We start from the raw sequence: 7,718 nt of genomic DNA, 5'->3' as shown, positions 1-7,718 counted from the left end.
CCAGTCACAGTACACGTGTGCCAGCTAATATTAAAAGTGTGTATAGCTAAATGAGGAGAAGGATGGCGAAAGAGATAAGGTGACTCTAATTGTTATCATTTAATTTTTTGTTTTTCCTCATGCTCCACTACAATCACATACCCTGGTATATACAGTAGAAAGGTATTTCTGATTTTCCTCCAAGTACCACCAGAGGAAGCTCACGTACAAATGGTGGTACACGTACCACAGTTTGAGAACCAAGCCACTAGACCACATATGTCAAACTCAAGGCCCAGGGGCCAGATGTTGCCCCGCCACATCATTTTATTTGGCCCGCGAGTGGTTAATTGGTCTTAAAAATCTGTGTTAAAATAGGTCTATGCTGCTTTAAGGCTTGCGTTGACCATAAATTACATTTCCCACAATGCATGGCAATTGAGTTACCCGCAAAGTGGCATCACCGTCGTGGACCAGGTTACATCTATAATGCATCATATTTGTAACTTGAATAAGTAATAAATACAGAAAGTTATTTAGCAATATGTTACGGAGTACCTTTACCGTACCTTTATTTTACATTATATTTAGTTACATTTATTCTGTATGACAGAGCATCTGGCCCTTTGAGGGTAACCATTACGGTGATGTGGCCCTCAGTGAAAATTTGTTTCAGGGCCGCCCCAAGGCATAAGCGAACTAAGCCGCTGCTTAGGGCCCCATGACCACTAGAGGGCCCCCAAGAGCAACTAACTCAAAAAATAAATCAAAGTTTGGATTGCTGTAATTTATTTAGAATTTTTCTCCCCATTTTTACCAAACCTTTTTCACAGTTTTTACATAGTTGTCAGATGTGATTATTTAACTTTATATTTTATTTATAAACCATTGTTATTACCTTGTTCCAGGTGCCTCTGTTGATTTACAATATTATTTAAGTATTTGTTTGTTTATTTTATTTAATGCTGTGTTTTTTACATATAAAAGTCAAATCTTTGTATTACAGGAGTGTATTTTGAATCCCCCCAGCCCCCAAAGATTGTGCACATTTTTAGATTTTCAGACCTTAAAGGGGAAATAAGTAGTTTATAGTGCCATCTAGAGGAGAGGCTGAAATTTACAACAAAGACCTGCTGCTCTGCTCACCCCCTCCCTTCCCTGAGCACTACGGTATCCGCAGCTGGTCAAATGTCGTCCTCGTTGTCTAGCTCCGTGTCAGCAGATGAGGTTCGTGAGGCGAGGGAGAGGGCGAGCTACCGCGGCCGTAGAAGACGAAGCGGAGAGAGTGGAGGCGGGACTTCTGCTACAAGTAAAGAGACGCTTGTTTTGTTCTCTCGCGTTTGTCCTTACAGGCTCCGGTAGAAACATGGCGTCTTGCTGCTTACAGTGGCTATGCAACCGCGGTCCGCGGTCATGTTATTTAACATGACTTTTTGAAACACTACGAAAATGAAACAAAAACTATTATACAGCGACTAGACAATGCAGGAGCACATAATATGTATAAAAAAGTGGATTTTGGGTTATATAAACCCTTAAATACTACACATTGTACCTTTAATATCTTAATATTTTTGTCTGGTTTTATGTGTTGATTCTCTGTGTCGCCAGTAGGGGGAGTTGCAGATTTTGCCAGATTTGTAAATTTGCAAATCTGGTGTCTGCTTCCATGCAACAAAAAGTTCTCACATTTAGTTTTACAAGTGTATTCGTATTCGTGACAGAGTAGAATAAGTAGAATACCTTTAGTATAGAAGGTGTGTGAATGATCAATAATCATGATTATTGGCAGTAACAGAGGGCCCCGAAATCAAATGTTGCTTAGGGCCCCATGGAGGCTTGGGCCGGCCCTGATTAGTTTGACACCCCTGCACTAGATAATTACAACTTCCTCAACAGTAAATTATTGATGATCCCTAAGTGAAATCCTGTGAAATCCCTGGTGTTAAGGGCGGGAGAGTTTGAGGTAGATCCGGATGTTGAATGTCCAACCGAAGGCTAACTTCATCGTGGTGTCTCACTCCGTGTTCACTCATGGTTAACTCGGGGGTCGGAACTCTTTCCCCTCAGCTTCAACTCTCGTCGGCATGACGTCACTGCTGGACAAAGCAGAAGGAGTGGTCTCGTGTGAACCACCCAAAAATTAAATGGTTCATACCCACATACTCTCTGAAAGAAAGGAAAAAGAGAGGAAAAAAACCTCCTGTAATTTAGGCTAAACAAGCTGCTATCGAGTGGGCAGTAGTTTCTGTGCTGATGCTGGCTGTTACCGACAGAGGAATGAACTACTGTGGAAAATAACACCATCGTTTTGTGCAGTGTTGCTGGACGGAGGGGAGGGGAAAAAAAAGAGTCAGCGCCGGGATTGTTGTTGGTTTTAAAGTTCCATCCTCCTAACATGGTAAGAGCGAAGATACTTTCTTTGAAAAGCAGAGCACGTTTTTGTGAAGTTGAGTGGAAGCTAACGGGGAAACGACGAGCAACAGCCGGAGGGAGCAGAGGAACCGCATGAACTCAGGGCAGCAACTGGTCCACATAGTTGTCGCAGTTCTGTTCGCCCCGTTTTAGTCTGTCTCTGGTCTGTGAACGCCACACACAAGCTGCAGATGCATGGATATAGATTAATATCTGCTTATATTGTTGTATATAAGTGCGTGTTTAAATTAATTGACAGTTGAATGACAGTTACTGCGTCGCCACATGGTGGCGTAGTAGCTAGCTCTGTTGCTTTGCAGCTAAATTATTAGTTTTCATCTTCTTGTCGGGACCTCCGGTTTCCTTGTCCAAAATCTCTCTCTCGCAATTGATTGTGTGAAGGAATGGTTGTTCTCTGTGTGTTGGTCCTGGTGGACTGGCTACTCTGGGGGGCCAGTATAAGGTATGATAGCCCTTTATTGGGTGTTCCAGGTGTCCAAAGGAGGACATGGCAGCACTGCAATGGGGAAATGTAGTGTCACAGCAGCAAAACATGCATTTTCATGCATCTGTGAATGTAAAATATTGGAAAAATGTCAACAATAAGACTGCAAAAAGTTCGAATGGGATGCCCAATGGGGCAATTGGAAAGGGAACTTTGCTAGTGACCCTAGAGTTGCCAGTTCGAGTCCACATGGTACCCTGGACACTGCTCAGTGGCTGCCTGCAGCTCCTAATTCTAGGAAGGTTTCTAGTAGACGAAGGGTTAAATGCAGAGAAGAGAAGAGACTGATGAAGGACTTATTTATTTATTTAAAGGTGCCATATGTAAGAATGTGGCCAAAAACGGTTACGACATCCAAATTCAAAATACCGAGGTCTTTTAGGTTTTGTTTTCTGACGTAACTGGCAACCCGTGGTTGCTCAGCAGCTGAGACTCTACTGACGGCAATGATTGGTAGACGGCGGTAGGTGGCGCCACATGACAAAACATGATTTCAAAACATAAACATGATTTGCAGTCTTCAAAATATTTTTTTTAATGCAAATATTTTGGCTATACTGTTGTTGGTGGTGAGTTCAGTTAGTTATATTAACATTATTCCTGAGTCTCTGTGACTTATTAGAAGGATTTTATGGCCAGTTGCTTTAGATTTATTACATAATGCACCTTTAAATAAAGTTACAGGAATATAGATACACTATACACTGAGTTAAAACAGTCGGGACCCTTCACCATCACCATTAGCCCTCATAAAAATGTATCAGTGTTTATCAAATCATTCACATTTATTTTTAAACATGAATAACTTAAAACTATTCACATTTACAAAGACCAAATAATCAAATATTCTCTATAGCACACACACATAAATACAAAAACAGTTCCTTGTTACTGTTGCTACCCAGAAAGCTGGATTCAACAGTGAGGGCCTCATTACTGCCACTTGCAGGTCAGTCTAGGACATGGATCATGTTGGTCAGTGTGTTTTGAGACGGTGAGATTTTCTTTTCTCACTGATCCTTCCACCTGTCAGAAGAGGCACCATCATGGGGGGTTGATGTATCAGTGGTGAGCTGTATTAGTGAAGTTTTAGGGGTTTAATGGATGTCATTGCAAAATATAACATTAGGACTGGCTCTTGGTAGCCCACTTGTATTTCTGCTTTTTTGAGGTCCCAGACGTGCTGCTGGGGGTTTGGATGTAAATGTGGTGAGCTGCATATTAGGTGGCTTTATAGTTGTCATTGAAAATGTATCCCAGAGAAAAGGGCATTTATTCAGGGCCTCAAGCATTTGCCTGGTATGTCTGTCCTGGCTGTGCGCCTTTGGTCCAGGGTGTCCCCTGCCTTTCGCCCCTTTATCAGCTGGGATTGGCTCCAGCTCCCTGTGACCCTCATGTGGAGGGTAAGGTGATAGACAATGAATAAATGAAATTTACTGCGCCCCCACTTGACAAAAAGAAAGCACTGCATCACTGTATTTAATCAGTGTAAGGGCAACCGTCATAACTCAAAAGGTCATAAAAGTGCATTCACTGGCGAGTGGTACACTTTAGCTTTATCTACAGCCTTTCACTGAGATCATAAAGAACATATCTCCCAGTGATGTGACTTAAATTATAAAGCACGGTCTGCACAATATGTATTGTCTGGAAATGTACATATAAGGCTGGACAATAAGGCCCGAAATGTTATCATGATGATTTGAATAATAAGTATGATAAGTGTCACAAAATAAAGTGGAGAAAACTACCTATTTATAGTTCTAAACTTCTTATATGGACTGAAAACAACACATACTTAAAAGGATAAACATGTCACACATCTGAGGTGAAACATTCAAAGCAATTATATGCTGTGCTTCAAAGTGTTTGTAGTAAATACAAAAAAATATCAATGTATATTGACCCCTGTTATATTACCCAGCACATTTCTATAAACAAACTTTTCAAACACATATTTATACATAATTGTTATTCTTCTGTCTCTGTCTCTCTGCTTCACAAACCACCCATGTTTCTTAGTTTACCACTAAGTCAGCACACTCCCCAATCTTTCAAGTTTAACAATTGATTTTTTTAAATTCCATGTTACATCATAATATAAGAATGTCTTCTTTGGGCCATAACCATTATCCCCAGAAAATCTCTTTAGAATTAAAGTTATTCTGCTTACAGAGAGACTTAACTTTACAGAACACTCAGTCACAGAGCACTATCGCTCTGTTGTTAATTATCTGACATCTATCTCAAGAAATATCAATACTGACTTTTTGACTATTTGACTATTGACTATGACTATTTTTTTTTTTTTTACTTTAAAGCCCGACCCTAGTCTGGTATTTGGAAAATCCCCTCTGTAGCTTCAGCGATGAGTTGCAAGTACACTTTCCTTTTGGAAAAAGAGGTAATGATTACAAGAACTAAAAGGATTGAAACCACCTGGACAAGATATGCTGTGCTTTAGGCTGCGAGTGAGACGACTCCTGTCCTCGTGTTACCCTTATCATCACATGATAGTGCAGCTGTACTCTGTTGGCAGGTACAGCTTCCTATGGGACCTAGGAGGATGTAGTATTTACCACTGTGACAGCATGTATGGCAAATGATCACTGATACAGCACAGAGATAATAATATTATCTCTGTGGAATGCTCTGCTCCTATTTTTATGCCAGGGATGTGACTGACATTTGTGATCCTACCTGGTTCATACCATTATTTTATAATTATCCCTACTATTGCTCAGATATATATACACAGTACAGTATGTGTCGGACTGACATAAAAATAAATCTTACATCAAAGTGGATCCTGTGGCTTCGATGTTAGGATAACTGTCTATACTGGTCTGTCTGGCGGCTTAAAACTATTCAGTCTAATGCTGCCTTCCTTCTATTTTTGGATTGCAGTGCTAGGCGGATGCATGGCTGAGTGTAAACTGTAAATTAGACTTTTTCATAGTGAAAGTTGGCAAGTAAAGCTTTCATAAAACTTCTTAGCCATAAAGCTTTCTGGAAGTTTATGGAGCTCCTCCTTCCCCAGTTTGTCAAACTAATGTACTGTTTGACTAAGTAATGTACTAATTGATATGCGCACACATCTCCCCCACATGAAAGAAAGCTTGGTAAATTTTAACCACGGCTGCCATATGGATTTGAAAGGCTCGCTCCCCTCGATGGGACCGCTGCCATACAGGTTGGAAATGTGCCCATCATCAAGGGTTGAATAGTTCCCAATGGCTTGAGAGGGTTGGCAATGATGCTAGCCATATGCCAATGAAACATTTGAGCCCAGAAGGTCAGGCGGATCCATTATATTAATAGTGCTTATGAATGGCCTTGTCATCCAGGAGAGAATGGAGGAGATTCAGAAAAAAAAAGTTTCCATAGTTCTTATAATAACAATAATAGCAGTGATGAAAGCTTAATAATATAAGATACTGATAACAGTTTTAAAGCGGACCTAGAACGGAAGTTCCAATTAACGCAGTTTTTTTGGTGTGTATCTGCGCCATTACCTCATTTATGAAGTCCTGAAGGTTCGAAAAACAAACCGTTCAGCCACTGGTGAGAACGCTGTGTTGTATTGTAATCTCGGGCTCAGATCTCTTAAAAAACCTGGTCTGGTTACGTAAACAGCATTTTCTCCTGAACAGCGGATCCTCCTGGTCTGGGCACTAGTCAGGGCACATCCGGTTGTGTATATTGAACCGCAGAAGAAGAAGAACGTCCATTGTGGAGGTGTTTCGCTTGTGAAAGTGTCTTCTGACTCCGGGTCAAAGTCGTAAAAGGGACAGCGGCGGGGAGTCGTGACAAAGCTATTTTTAAACATTGTTAAAACAATGTTTTGATAATGAGTAGCAGTGCATCCACCGTTCCAGAGGGGGGAGCTGCGCTTCTGAGAGCTGGTGTGCTGATTACGTCACTTCCAGGTATTGGCCAATCACAAGACAGTTGGGAAAGCTGTCGTTGGCTGGCCAATCACAACAGCAACAGTCTGTCTTCCGGGTGTGAGATTTCAGTCTTAAACAGAGCGGCTGACGAGAGCTTCAGTGAGGAGATTTCTATCGGCTCGTTTCCAGCAATTAGGAGGTTTTTGACCATAAAAACAACTTAATGTTGTAAGTAGACCTCCATAACTCGCATATATGTGCGATGGGAGCTTTAAAAAAAATGGCAGTCTAAATTTCAATGTTCTGTGATACCCTAACATTCAGTGAGAAGCTTAGTAATCCTCAAAATGAAATGCCGCGGTTATTATGGCTCAAATGCTGATCACTAGTCAGTGAAAGAAATTCAATTCAAGGAGTCTTTCATGTTTTCCTTATTTTAATAGTCTTCATTGTGGAGATAGCTATTACTAATTAATTACAAGAGCAAAAATAGAATAATGGGCTGCTTGTACTTTTGATTCGTTGGTTCAATATAATGTTGGCCTTCATAGCTTTTTTTTGTTTGCTGTTTTTTTGGGAAAATACAACCTTGCAGAGTGTGTACCTTTCATATTCTTAAGGTTCTGACTTGCAAGTGCGGTGAGCTTGTCTCAATACCCACTGTTTAGCTGAACTGTTAAAGCTGAATCATGAAAAGAAACACATCCTGGCATGGGGTTGGTAAAGTACTTGAGTCATCCAGTAAAAAAAAAACGCAAAACCCTTTGATGGCTTCTTGGTGTCTGGAGATCACAGACAGTCAGGCTGTGGCTTGCTGTGTTGGCACAGTTCGGTTTATACTACATTTAGAAAGAAGCATAGATATATTTTAAGAGGGATTCAGTGTGATGTGGATTTTTGAACACCTCCACGTGAATTTTGGAAGATTC

The 7,718-nt window shown here is 40.8% G+C and overlaps 1 protein-coding gene across 1 annotated transcript in view; it reads left to right on the top strand.

Moving 5' to 3' along the window:
- The first annotated feature begins 2,142 nt into the window (after positions 1-2,142).
- Positions 2,143-7,718, top strand: part of cd276 (CD276 molecule) — a 68,311-nt gene continuing 62,735 nt past the window's right edge. The window contains exon 1 of the mRNA XM_083900688.1: positions 2,143-2,380. The gene's annotated coding sequence lies outside the window, so the exon portion shown is untranslated. The remainder of the gene's footprint in view (positions 2,381-7,718) is intronic.

This window comes from Microchirus variegatus (genome assembly GCF_963457635.1).
Source record: "Microchirus variegatus genome assembly, chromosome: 14".
NCBI classification, from domain to species: Eukaryota; Metazoa; Chordata; class Actinopteri; order Pleuronectiformes; family Soleidae; genus Microchirus; species Microchirus variegatus.
This window is presented reverse-complemented; position numbering and strand designations above follow the sequence as displayed.